General features: G+C 44.6%; 1 protein-coding gene across 1 annotated transcript in view; it reads right to left on the reverse strand.

Moving 5' to 3' along the window:
• The window catches only part of LOC146516083 (NLR family CARD domain-containing protein 3-like), a 54002-nt gene that overhangs the window by 22216 nt on the left and 17003 nt on the right, over positions 1–14783 (reverse strand). The gene's annotated exons all lie outside the window — the stretch shown is intronic.

Raw genomic sequence — 14783 nt, forward strand, 5'->3', positions numbered from 1 at the left:
CCCTTGAGCCAAATGGTGGACACCAGAGGTGAGGGGAGCCACCAAGCTGAAGAAGGAGTCCTATTGGGCTTAGTTAGCCTGTGGGACTTCAGAGGCAGCTGATAGGTACTGACAGGCCAAGCGGAACGCGGTGTGGGCAGTGGCTGAAGCAAAAACTCGGGTGTGGGAGGAGTTCGGAGAGGACATGGAAAAAGACTTTCGGACTGAAGAGATTCCGGCAAACCGTCAGGCGACTCAGGAGGGGAAAGTGGTGCTCTACCTGCACTGTGTATAGTGCGATTGGAGCACTGCTGACTTCGACAGAGAAAATTGTTGGCCGGTAGAAGGATTACTTCGAGGACCTCCTCAATTCCACTGGCACATCTTTCGTGGAGGAAGCAGAGTCTGGGGATGAGGGGAATGACCCGCCAGTCTCTGGGGGCGAGGTCACTGAGGCAGTTAAACAACTCCTTGGTGGCAGAGCCCCTGGGGTGGATGAAGCTCGCCCCGAGATCCTGAAGGCTCTGGATGTTGTAGGGCTGTCTTGGTTGACACGCCTCTGCAATGTTGCGTGGAGATCAGGGGCAGTACCCCTGGACTGGCAGACCGGGGTGGTGGTTCCTATCTTTAAGAAAGGGGACTGGAGGGTGTGTTCCAACTACAGGGGGATCACACTCCTCAGCCTCCCTGTGAAAGTTTATGCCAGGGTGCTGGAGAGGAGAGTCCGTCCACTAGTCGAACCTCGAATACAGGAGGAACAATGTGGTTTTCGTCCTGGTCATCGAACACTGGACCAGCTCTTTATCTTCTCGAGGATACTCGAGGGCGCATGGGCATTTGCTCAACCAGTCTACATGTGTTTTGTGGACTTGGAGAAGGCATTTCACCGTATCCTTCAGGGGGTCCTATGGGCGGTGCTCCGGAAGTATGGGGTGTCTGGCCCATTGCTACGGGCCATTCAGTCCTTATACGACCGTTGCAAGAGCTTGGTCCGCATAGCCGGCAATAAGTCAGACTCGTTCTTGGTGGGTGATGGACGCCGCCAGGGCTGCCCTTTGTTACTGATTCTGTTCATATGTTTATGGAGCACGGTGACTAGTTATTATGCTAAAATCAGGAAGGCATTAATCGTTACTGGGATTTAGATTCGTGTTGTGTTCGACTTACCCCGGAACATGGACCTGGGAATAATGTCACACTCCAGGAAACATCATTCTGGTTAGCCTCGTCAGAGAAGTCGGGATTCCAATATGGCAATGCCCTCGAAAACAGTTGCTTTGCTAGCGCTCTACAAAAACAAATTACTACTAAACACATATGCAGCCATAGCTGGACCCGGTGGGCCGATGATGATTTTTCGTTTTGATGTGCGAATGTTTGGTTTTTTGTTTTTGTTTTTTTCCGTAACGGTATAAACAATGAAAGGTGGTGGATTGGCCAGATGCTGGCAGATGTGTAAAAATAACTCAATTGTTTGGTGGTGGCTGTGGCGGAGCTTCCACAGATTCAGTAACATTAGCAAGTGGTGGAGGCCAGCAGGTGGATGAGGGAAATGGGAGGCAGGAGGAGCAGAGACCCGAGGCGGCCGCCAGTCCGAGTGTCAGGTGAACTGAACTTCAGGTAAGAAGTTATGACCTGCAGTCTATCTGGGTCAGATATAAACCAAGTTTAGGTGGAGTTTATTTTCGTTGTGCTGACTTTTTACAGTCAGTTACAATAACTCATACTGTGTACTAGCTAGCATGACAGAGTTTCTATACAGCTGGGTGGGTGCTATGATCTTACTGATAGTGAACTTTATTTTATTCATGAGGTTAGTTAGTAGAGTTTCCAACCGTCCCGTAAAAAAATGGAATCGCCCCTCATTCAGAGAAAATATTACGCGTTTCGTATTGAGCCGCAAAGTTTCAGTGGCTGGAACGGTGGATGATGGTTCTGGACAGTGGTACCATTGTACCATTGATGCGGTATCATGTCATCCTCATCTTCTGACTAAGGTTGTGCACAGTCCTCATCAGAAAGGTTGAGTGACTGCTTCCTGGTTTGTTTTACAGTTGTTCGGTTGGTTCTAGTGGAATGCGGCAAAAACCCACATGGTAAGAGGAGATCTCTGTGTAGAGTACGAATCGGTTTGGATTTGTTCTCTGGTCGGACAGTGTACACTGGAAGATTGTCTGCTCTTTTTACCACCACATAGATGTCTGGTTTCCATTTGTCTGCGATTTTGTCTTTGCCTCGGAGTTTCACATTACGTACCAGCACCCTGTCACCAATGTCCAGTTCAGAGGGGGTTATATGTTGGTCAAAACGGCTCGTTTCTTCCCATGAGCTTCTCTGCATTCCCGATGGCAATTTTGTAGCTCTTTTCTAGATTTGACTTCAGGTTCTGGACATACTGTGAATTAGTGGGTTGATTGTCTGCCCTGAGCCTGGTTCTGCCGGAGGTTTCTTCCTGTTAAAAGGGAGTTTTTCCTTCCCACTGTCGCCAAAGTGCTTGCTCATAGGGGGTCATATGATTGTTGGGCTTTTCTCTGTATCTATGAAGCGCCTTGAGGCGACATTTGTTGTGATTTGGCGCTATATAAATAAAATTGAATTGAATTGAATTGAATTGTCATCCACAGGCAGTCCAAAGACCAGGTCAATCTGGAGGCGAGGTTGTCGACCAAACATGAGCTCATAGGGTGAGTAGCCAGTAACATCACTCCGGGTGCAGTTGTATGCGTGGACCAAGGGCTTAACAAAATCTTTCCAGTGAGTTTTCTCTTCAGTGGTGAGTGTTCCGAGCATATTCAGTAGTGTTCTGTTAAAGCACTCGACTGGATTACCTCGTGGATGGTATGGTGTAGTTCTCATTTTGTGAATTCCAGCCATTTTGCAGAGTTCTTTCATTGTGCGTGACTCAAAGTCTGGTCCTTGATCACTATGCAGCTTTTCTGGGATACCCTAATGAACCAGGAAATTGTCCCAGAGACATTTGGCGACAGTCTTTGCTTTTTGGTTTGGAGTGGGGACAGCGACAGCGTACTTGGTAAAGTAATCTGTTATTACAAGGATGTCTTTGGTTCTGCTCCTGTCAGGTTCCAGTGATAAAAAGTCCATGCAAACCAGTTCCAGAGGTCGATAAGTTTGAATGTTCACCAGGGGTGCTGCTCTTTCAGGTAAGGCTTTCCGTTTGGTGCATCTCTCACGTCTTCACTTTATTCCACACGTCATTGGCCATTTTCGGCCAGTAGAATCTTCGACGTACGAGGTCAAGAGTACGTTCAATGCCCAAATGACCCATCTTGTCATGCAGTTCTGACAGTACTTCAGCCCGGCATTTCTGAGGTAACACTAGCTGGTAATAGAGCTGGTCCCCAACTTGCCGCCTTCTCATGAGAATGGCGTTTTGGAGCTCCAGGCGATGTTGGTCTCGGAGTAGAAGGGGCAGTTCTGGGAGTTCATCCCGCAAGATGGGAGGTGGACTTTCCCCAGTCTCTAGCAGCAATATGACATGCCTCAGGGTCTGGTCTTCCCTCTGTCTCTCAGCGATTTCAGCATTCGTCAGCTGAGGAACAACAGGAGATGCAAACTGAGTGTCGTTGACGAAGCTGTCAGGCAAACTGTCGGCATGGGCAGTTAGTGACTGGATGAGTGCGGTGGTGGACATCTTTTCAGCCATGCTATAAACGAGCTGCCGGTCACAAAGGGCTTTGACCGTGTGTTGATCGATGGAAATTGAGGAAGACTGGTCCAGATGATGTTGGGCAAATCGGAGAATTCTCTCCATCTCCTTTTGGGACATTTGGTCGTTGGAGAGTTCTCCATGTGGCCTGCGAGAGAGAGCATCAGCCACATGTACAGATTACCAGATCTGTACATGATTTTGAATGAAAATGTGGAAAGAGCAGAGAGCCAACGGTAACTGGTGGCATCCAACTTAGCAGAGGTGAGTAGATAGGTGAGTGGGTTGCTGTCAGTAATGACAGTGAAGTTGGTGCCGTAGAGATAGTCGTGAAAGTTCTCTGTAACAGCCCACTTGAGAGCCAGAAATTCCAGTTTGTGAGCTGGATATTTTGACTCACACCTCGACAGACCGCGACTTGCATAGGCAATCACCTGGTTTTGTCCTTGTTGCTCCTGGTACAGAATAGCTCCTAGCCCGGTAGAACTAGCATCTGTATGGAGAAGGTAAGGCTTCTGGGGATCGGCGAAAGCAAGTACTGGTGCTGTGGTGAGTTTTTTGATAATGGTGTCAAAGGCTTGTTGACATGCAGGAGTCCAGCAACTGGCAAGTGGTTCCTTAGGATCCAAATATTGGTCTCGCTTGATGGTGGCTCTGAGTTTCCGCTGTGATGGAGGATATCCAGCAGTAAGGTCATGCAAGGGTTTAACGATGTTGGAGTAGCCTTGGATGAACCTGCGGTAATATCCTGCGAAACCCAGGAAAGAGCGGAGTTCTTTAAGATTCTTTGGAACCGGCCAGGACTTAAGTGTCTCGATTTTATCTGGATCTGTCTGCACACAGTCCTTTGACACAACATGCCCCAGGTATTTAACCCTTTAAAACCGGTTGGAGCGGGTACGCTCTGTTTTGCGTAACTATTTTTAAATCCCGGTAGCTCTGCAACCACGTGAGCTAGCGCAATAATTTTTTTTGCATATGAAACTTGAGGAGTTGTACTTACATCTTATGCCATCAGCTTGTCCTCAGTCACAGTTTCCTTCCACATATAGCTTTGCAAAAACTGCATAAAAAGCGCTTGCAGCAACAAAAACATAATATTCCAGAAACACGCTTTGCCGATCCGATCAGCTGTTCATAACACTTCCTACATTGGATTAGACGTCAGCGCGAACTATCGCATGTCCGCCATGATCTGGCCGAAACCGGAAGTGACGTCATTTTCGCAGAAATGTAGTTTTTTACCGTCCGGGCCTCAATGAGCCTATACTGGTGTTTTTAAAAGTTATGTTTGACTTTATGACTTTCTGTGTCGTTTCTGGGATGCTTAGGACTCATATTGCACTGCTGGAAATAGTTTATTTTGATGCATATGCTGCTTTTTTCCAAATTATTTATTTTCGTTTTTCCTGCAGTGTATAAAAATTGGTGTATTTCAAAAATAAAACTATGAAGGCACTCAAAATAAATTTCCTGTGGTGGGAAACTATTTTGTGCAACTTTTTTGTATTTACAGTTTTGAGGGATAAGCCTCTTAAATTTCTCTAACTAGAAATATATGTTAAAAAAACAAAAACGATTTTCAATTTTTTTGTAGTTTATTGCACTTTTTTGCAATTTATGTAATCACTATGCACTTAATTCATACATATTATTAAAATCTAGGCTATAATGGTTGTATTGATGTTTAGCAACTTGAAATGCTCCCAAAAATGGCACTACAGCATGTAAAAATATAATATAAGCTCTGGCAGACTTGGTTCTATGGTAGGTCTTAAAGGGTTAACGGATTTCTGGAAAAACATGCACTTTTCAACTGAGAGCTTGAGTCCAAATTCCTTCAGACGGTGAAGGACTTTCAGTAGTCTCCTCTCATGCTCTTCAAGCGTTGGTGCAAAAATAATCAAGTCGTCAATGAAGACCAAGACTTCTTTCAAGTTCATTTCTCCCATGCACTTTTCCATTAGTCGTTGGAAGGTACTGGGTGCGTTTGTGACTCCCTGGCGCATTCTGTTGAACTCATAGAATCCAAGTGGACATACAAATGCTGTTTTGCTCTTGTCTTCCCCCTCCATTTCAATCTGGTAATAACCAGATTTAAGGTCAAGGACTGAAAACCATTCTGATCCAGAGAGAGCTGTAAAAGTATCCTCCAACTTCGGCAATGCATATGCATCTTTGATGGTCTGCAGATTTAGATTCCGGTAATCAATGCAGAGCCGCACACTCCCATTCTTCTTTCGCACCACAACAATGGGTGACGCAAAGGATGAGTCTGACTCTCTGATGACCCCAGAGTCAACCAGCTCCTTCAGGTGTTGGCGCACGGCATCCAGATCTTGAGGATGGATTGGTCTTGGGCGCTGTTTGAAGGGAGTAGGGTCAGAGAGATTGATCTGATGTTTCACTTTGTCGGTTTTCCCAAAGTCAAGGTCGTGTTTGGCAAAGACATCACGGAGGGCATTTAACCTCTCAGTAATACGACTCTTCCATTCCGGTGTTAAGGGGGAGTTACCAAAGTTGAAGTTGAATCCAGAAGTTACAGGGTTAGGAAGCATACTGTCATGACTCCTTTCCTGACACTGAATAGACTGAATGGCACTGATCTCCGCAATGATGGCTTTGGCTGGGAGGGTTACATTGTGTTCAGACTGGTTGCAGATTACCACAGGTAAGTGGTATGGCTGGTGAGAAGGGAAATCCATGACACAAGACGGGACCATTAAACCACCTGGCAGAGGCGATGAAGTTGGATGTTCTACCAACACAGCCTTCTCGGCCTGGAGGCAGCGTCCAAAAATTAACCCCTCCAAGGCAACAGTTTTTCCAGCTGGGATCGTCTGTGGTCCGTCAGTGTGCAGCTTGATGATTCCGTGATGACTACTGTTGGCCAGTCTGTATCGTTGCTCAAGAATTTTCAGCACCGTTCTGTATCCATGAGGGGCTGGAAAGGAGGGTTGTTGGTCTGAGAATGCTTTCTCATATGCCAAGTCCAGAGTGTTTGTACCAATCAGTATTGATGGCTGTTGAGCTGATTGGACATCAGGAACTACCAGAGCAAGTGTATCAACAGCTGTGGTGGAACCCAAGAAGTCGGGAGGGAAAGTGACGTTCATCTCCACATAACCAAGGTATGGAACAGCTTGGCCATTCTCTCCTATCTCCAGGAGATTTCTCAGAGGTTGTATCTCTTGGTCAGAAAGATAATCATGGTGGAAGGAGTGAGAGATGGTGGTTACCTGGGATCCAGTGTCTAACAGGCAGTTGAATACAGTTCCTCCAATTGTGACCTGTGCTGTACTTCTGGTTCCAATGAGTCCTTTAGGCAATGTGATGGAATGTCCATTCTGCTTGTAACTGGGACATGGGTCGACTGCAGCCTCCGTCTGTCCCTCCACAGAGACTGCATCTAGTTTGTTGACTTGTTATTGCTGTCCCAAGCCTGCTGTCTTTTTTCAAGTTGTTTCTTCTTTTTCGTAACCAATGTCGGGTTCGGAGGGTTGGCGCATCCTGCTGACATGTGCCCATCCTCTCCACATTTAAAGCAGAGGCCTGATCTATGTTTGCACTGCTGATGGGTCTTGGTTGTGCTGATCTGAGTGGAGGTGGTGCTGACTTGGAGAACTGAGATTTCTGTGAGAGAAGAGCAGCCATTTGACTCTGCAGTTTCTGCATCTGTTGCTTCAGCTCATTAATAGCCTTGGTGTTTGAATCGCTACAAGCACATGTGCTCTGGGAATGAACAGCGGCACGAGGCTTGGATGCAGTTAGGTGTTTCTTCATGAGATTCTCCTTGGCCAGCTGTCTACCCTCCTCAGTTCGAAGCAGTAGGAGGAACTCTGCAAAACATGGGGGATCGCTCCTCAAGTTCTCCAACTGTAGTTTGTTTATGATATCGCTATCCCAGCATCCTCGACAAAACTGCTTGAGTAAATGCTTGTTGAAGTCTGAAGACAAGATACCACCTCTTTTCATCACAGTGTTTAATGTGAGTTGTAAACGTTGCAAAAAAAGCAGAGGGTTTCTCACCTGGATCCTGTAACATATTCAGGAATTGAGCGAACAACTCCTCACCATCTTGTACTAAGGCAAAAGCAGAATCCAAGACGTTTAAATAGACGGATGGAATTGTGTTTGAGCCCAGTCCTCTCACAACATCTGCTGCTGGAGGTAGCAAACTTTCAAGGATGCGACGAGTGATCTGTAGAGGTGCCAAATTACAGGACGCACTCGACGACGCAGACTGGGACATGTTCAGAAACAGCTCCGACGATGATGTCAACGTGTTTACGGAAGCGGTTGTGGGATTCATCAGGAAACTAGCGGATGATACCGTGGAGACAAAGACTATCACAACGTTTCCCAACCAGAAGCCGTAGGTGGATAAAACCATCCGCGACGGTCTGAGATCCCGCACCGCTGCCTACAACACGGGATTCACGACGGGGGACATGGACCTGTACAAAGCCGCGTCATATAACGTGCGGAAGGCGGTGAAAGAGGCGAAGCAGCGCTACGGCAGGAAACTAGAGTCACAACTCCAACAGAGTGACTCTAGGAGCCTATGGTGGGGACTAAGGACAATAACGGATTATAAAGCACCAACAACCGGTATGACGAACACGGCCGTGACTCTGGCAGATGAGCTGAACACTTTCTATGCTCGCTTCGAGGCTGCAGCTAAGGACTCCAACGACGCTAGTGCTAGCGGCGCTAACGGCTGCAGACAGGAAGATACTGCCAGCACCGGAAATGTGCTCGTCATCTCCGAGCATGAAGTAAGGAGAGCCTTCAAGAGAGTGAACACCAGGAAAGCAGCAGGACCAGACGGCATCCCAGGTCGTATCTTCAGAGACTTCGCATACCAGCTAGCTCCTGTGTTCACTGCGATATTCAACATCTCTTTATCTCAGTCGGTGATCCCCACATGCTTCAAAAAGTCCATCATTGTTCCTGTCCCAAAGAAACCCCACCCTGCTTCTCTCAATGACTATCGCCCTGTAGCCCTCACCTCAGTAGTGATGAAGTGCTTTGAACGCCTGGTCAGAAACTTCATCATTTCTTCACTACCAGACACACTGGACCCACTACAGTTCGCTTACCGTCCAAATCGTTCCACAGACGATGCCATCTCTCATCTCCTCCACACATCACTCACTCACTTGGACACTAGAAGGGGGAATTATGTTAAAATGCTCTTCATAGACTACAGCTCTGCATTTAATACCATAATTCCCTCCACACTCACCACCAAGCTGGAGCATCTGGGACTCAGCTCATCTATGTGTCAGTGGATCTCCAACTTCCTAACTGGCAGACCACAGGCAGTAAGGATGGGCGGACATGTCTCAGCCTCCACCACTCTCAGCACTGGAGCCCCCCAGGGGTGTGTTCTGAGCCCCCTGCTGTACTCCTTGTACACATATGACTGTGTGGCCACTACCAGCTCCACCACCATCATCAAGTTTGCTGACGACACCGTCGTGGTGGGCCTGATCTCTGACAACAACGAGACGCCCTACCTGAAGGAGATTAGGAATCTGGAGAACTGGTGCCAGAGGAACAACCTCCTTCTAAACGTCGGTAAGACAAAGGAGTTGATAGTGGACTTCAGCACTAAGCAGGAGAGGAACTACCAGACCCCCGTCATCAACGAGTGCCCAGTGGAGAGAGTGGACAGCTTCAAATACCTCGGAGTTCACATCACGCAGGACCTGTCATGGTCCTGTCACATCAACACCGTGGTGAAAAAGGCCTGTCAGCGTCTCTACCACCTCAGACGCTTGAGAGACTTCCGACTGCCCCCCAAGGTGCTCAGGAACTTTTACTCGTGCACCATAGAGAGCATCCTGACGGGAAACATCTTAACCTGGTTCGGGAACAGCACCATGCAGGACAGACGAGCTCTACAGAGGGTTGTGCGTTCAGCTGAGCGCACCATCCGCTCAGAGCTCCCTGACCTGCACTCAATCTACAGCAGGCGGTGCTGGACCAAGGCCAGGAAGATTGTGAAGGACCTCAGCCATCCCAACAACGGACTGTTCTCTCTGTTGAGGTCAGGAAAGCGATTCCGCTCCCTGAAGACCAACACAGAGAGACTGAGGAGGAGCTTCTTCCCGCAGGCGATACGGTCTCTCAATCACACCACCACACAGTACTGACCCACACATATAGTTCTTACACACACACACTGGACATTCTGGACATTGTTTTCACTTCATCACTTAAACCACTTTAAGCATATTTGCACTGCACAAGACACTATATAATGTGGATTGCACAACACTGGACATTATATTCCTCATTTCCAGTTAATATTTGTACAGCTGCTGTTATTGTGTGTATATATATTTATATTTCTCATACATTCTTATATATGTTTATATATGTCTATACTGTGTATTTTGTTGTACAGTTATCTTATTTTCAACTTTAATTTATATATTTTATCTTATTCTTTCCCAGTTAAATTTACCCTTCATTCTAATTTGTGTTGTACAGTTCTCTCATTCTTAACTTAATTTTTTATATTTTATTTTATTCCTTCCTGGTTAAATTTACCCTTTTTTATTTATTTCCTATCTTATTCATAGCCTTTTCTTTTTTTCTTTAGGTCATGAGCAGTTGTCCAAGCATTTCACTGCATATCGTACTGTGTATGACTGTGTATGTGACAAATAAAAATTTGATTTGATTTGAATTTGATTTGATTTGAATTTGGGTCTGCTAACAGCAGTTCAATGTGAGTTTTCCAGGTCTCATAATCTGTTTCGTTGGCTGGTTTGGGAATCTTCCCAGAGAAAGGACGAAGTCTGAATGCAGGTACGGTGTCTGTTTTTACATGCTCCACCACTACTTTTTGTATTTCCGGGGGGTTCATTTCAGTCTGTGACAGTGAATATCTTTGTGGATGTGGCAGTGACCCCTGTTGGTCAGGTGAGGGATTGCTGGTAGCTGTCTCAGGGATTGCGGAGTGTCCAGACAACGACCCCTGCTGGCCAGGCAAAGATGGTGCAGGCTCCACAATTTGAACTGAGGCTCCCTCTTCTAAGTCACTGTCTTGTCCCATTCCTTCCAGATGCTCACTAATTTGTCCCATCATTTCCCTCAGAATATCTGGAAAATCCCTGCCGCTGCGGCGTGCAAGTTGCTTGAGCTCGCCGAGGTAATCTGCAGGGGTCTGGACTCCTGCTGTGGCTGTGCATTCCGCGGCAAGCGATTTTACACAAAAAGTCAAAGCAGAGTAATTCTTTGACTGATGAGTATATGGGAAAAATGTATTAAGAGCAGTTAACGCAGAACTATCAAAATATTCAACGATCAGGTTTTTGTAAAACACGCTATTTGTGTCATCCAGGAAAATAACCCTTTTTATACGACCGTATTGTTTCAAATAATCAAGAATTTCCTCATCTTTCTCAGTGTTTGTGGCACCAGAAACAATGACAGAATGTGCAATATTGACCCCACTTTCCTGAATAAACTTCATTTTTTCTTGTCGCGGACCTTATCAAAACCACAGAGAATACCAAATATCCAGTTACATCAAATAACACAAAAAACACTCATTCACACATCAGGCTCCTGGCTGGCTCGCCACGTGTAACGCAAAGTTATTTAAGGCCTAGTTTTATTGCAATGGATGAGTTTACTGACTGACGCGCAGAAGAAATAGTTCTTTATGGAGCCTAGATGGTGTGAATGATGAGACCAAAAACTGCAATATCTTGTACCAAAAATATATTGAATAAGTGGGGGAAAGGGGAAGTGGAACAAAATAATTAATGCAACACACAACATAAACAAATGCCCACAATTAATTAAAAAAGTAATTGCTGTGATTCTGTGCAAGAGTCCTTTTGTTAAGAGTCCTTTTTGGTCCTTTTCTCTTTAAAGTTCACTTTTAAGGTATTCCTCCTTAGGGTCCAGCTTCATACAATGGGGAAATATGTCTGTAATCCAAAGATGGCAAAGTGGGGGAAAAAACAAAGAATGGTCCTACCGGCTCGCCACTTCAATATGAAGAAGATCAGTTCAAAGGGGGGAAAAAACCTGACCTGTAGGTCAGAAGAATGTCCATTAACACATCAAGTTCGATTCAGTTTACCGGTAATCAAATACATTTTTCTGCAGTTCTATGTAACAATGCAAATCATGAATCATGAATCATCATCATCATCATCATCATCCACCAATATACAACAGTTAAATTATTAATTATTATTAATCATCTTGGCTACGTAGCTTAATCTATACATTCCAGTAGCGTTCGCTACAACCAAATACAAAAACAACAATAAAGAAAAACAACTGTCTAACAGACAGCATAGCCGGATTCAAGGCAACACATAACAATAATCATTCAATCGCACTTTGTTCCAAAGTAAGCCCATTAAAGTGCTTAAGTAAATAAAAGTGTTCAAAAACAGCGGTTTTTGAACCGGAGTTCTGCTCGCGGTGGGAACGCCGCCGAACAAAGTCATTTTTTAATCGCGAAAAACGATCGACTGCTCACTGACAACCAAAAGGTTGTTTTTGGTAGATATTAAGGACACTTACCGCTGAGGTGAAATGAGTTCATAGATGAATTGAGGGGAGAAAACGCTTTGTTTTCCAACGCCGTTCTAAATGCCATAAGCTTACAGCCACAGCAGGAGTCGAACCCGGAAGTATCCCTCCACAGCCGGTTTTCAGACTTGCCGCGACGTGGAAGGAGCCAATCAGGAGAGGGACCTCAAATCAGCTGACGTGGGTTATGTGACAGGGAGTAGTTGATATGGGTTACACATTTGTCAACAGCTTAGACTTCGTATTCATGAATAAATGGATGGTGACACTTCTTGCTCCATGACAGCATGATGACCGGCAGACTCAAACCCAAACCTTGCTGCGAGGAAACAATGGTTACTGCTCCACCACCGAGCCACACTCGTTTGTGAGAGCAGCTTGATACTTTATGGCTGCCACAAATTTGAAACAATTACTTGCTGCTATTCAGACGTCTAAAAGGTCTACATTTATATATCAAATTTAGTTCAACACTCGCCTTGACAACCCTGTACTTTTTAGCTTTATTTTATATTTATGGAAATATGGAAAGTGCTCACTGATTTCTGGCTGAAACCAGGTTTTCTTAACCCTTTAAGACCTACCATAGAACCAAGTCCGCCAGAGCTTATATTATATGTTTACATGCTGTGGAGCCATTTTTGGGAGCATTTCAAGTTTATATACATCAATACAACCATTATAGCCTAAATTTTAATAATATGTCTGCATTAAGTGCATAGTAATTACATACATTGCAAAAAAGTGCAATAAACTACAAAAAAATTGAAATCATTTTTGTTTTTTTAACATATATTTCTAGTTAGAGAAATTTAAGAGGCTTATCCCTCAAAACTGTAAATACAAAAAAGTTGCACAAAATAGTTTCCCACCACAGGAAATTTATTTTAAGTGTCTTCATAGTTTTGTTTTTGAAATACACCAATTTTTATATACTGCAGGAAAAACAAAAATAAATATTATAATGCAAATTTGTAAAAAAAACCAAAAAGCATCAAAATTTGAATTCTAAGCATCCCAGAAATTATACAGAAAAGCATAAACTGAAAAATTAATTTGATAAACACCAGCATATCTTTGTAAATGCCCTGTAGGAAAAAACTACATTTTCCGCAAAAATGACATCACTTCCAGTTTTGGGGGGTAATGGTGGACAGCCGATAGTTCGTGCTGACGTCTATTCCAACATAGGAAGTGTTATGAACAGCTGATCGGATCAGGAAAGCGTGTTTCTATGGCGTTATTTTTGTGCCACTATTCTGAGCGCACGTAAAAAAAAGTTTGCAGGTGCAAGTGTTGCATTTTGAGGAGAAATTTATTTTGAGTGAAGAAAAGCTAAATTTGAGTGAACAAAATTCATTGCTGCGTGCAAAAAATGTATTTCAGTGTTTGCTATTATCCACACGCACACACACACACACACACACAATAGCAGCCCCTCTCGCTCAGTTTTTGCATTTGCGCTCGCTCGCAACGTGTTGCTCGTGCTCTCAACATTTCTGCCCATGTGCGCTCAACTCTTTCTCTACACCATTATATTTGTGCCACAAAACCAGCCAATCACAGACTCAGGTGCAAAAAAATCTGATTGGCTGTTTTGGTCTCCAATCAGCTCGAAATGACGAAATTACTTTGTCTGGGTCACAAAATAAACTTTTAAGATATTTTCATGCGAGAATGTTTCTGTGTAAACTTCAAATATCTTCTCGATTCATCAAGACATATTTGCATAACTGCTCTGACGTTTTCGGAGATGCCTGTTACCCACCAGCTTTTTTTTATGTGCGCTCAGAATAGTGGCACAAAAATAACGCCATATGTTTCTGGAATATTATGTTTTTGTTGCTGCAAGTGCTTTTTGTACAAGTTTTGCAAAGCCATACATGGAAGGAAACTGATGTAAGTACAACTCCTCCGATTTCATATGCAAAAAAAAAAGTATTGCATCAGCTTATATGGTTGTAATTCTACCAGCTTTCAAAATAGTTGTGGAAAACAGAGCGTGCCCGCTCCAACCGGCCATAAAGGGTTAATTTCATTAACATGCCTAAAAATGCTTTTTGAATATTTTTGAAGAATAATAACACAGGCAACAGGTCTTTCTACCCTGCACCCTGGTTTGTTTAAATGGCTTCTAGCACTTTGAGGGGCTGAAGCTTCAGCTTCTTTTGAGCGATTTGCATGATTGACAACTATTTTTAATCATTTGAGAATCATGGTAACGATGCTGCGTTCACATCACTTCAACCAATCAATAGTTGCGAGGCGAGACCCCACATGGCCCCAAACTGACGACATGTTGTAGCTACAGCGGCCAACGTCTACTGGTGAAAATAGAGGAAGTCTGTCCCGTAAGGCACTTTCTGTCTTAGAGCATTTGTGCTGCTACACATTCATGTGGTCGTCTTTTGTGGCTCATTCAGTGAATTTTGGTGTTCTGGAATCTGTGAGGTCTCTGCTCGCTAACAGCCATTGTTTACCCGGGTACATGAAGTCTGGCAAATTCTGGGCTTGGCTGTTTGTGTTTTGCACACTTTAGTGGATTTTTTGTAAATGCTCTTTTAATCAT

This window comes from Neolamprologus multifasciatus, chromosome 6 (assembly GCF_963576455.1).
Source record: "Neolamprologus multifasciatus chromosome 6, fNeoMul1.2, whole genome shotgun sequence".
Classification (NCBI taxonomy): Eukaryota; Metazoa; Chordata; class Actinopteri; order Cichliformes; family Cichlidae; genus Neolamprologus; species Neolamprologus multifasciatus.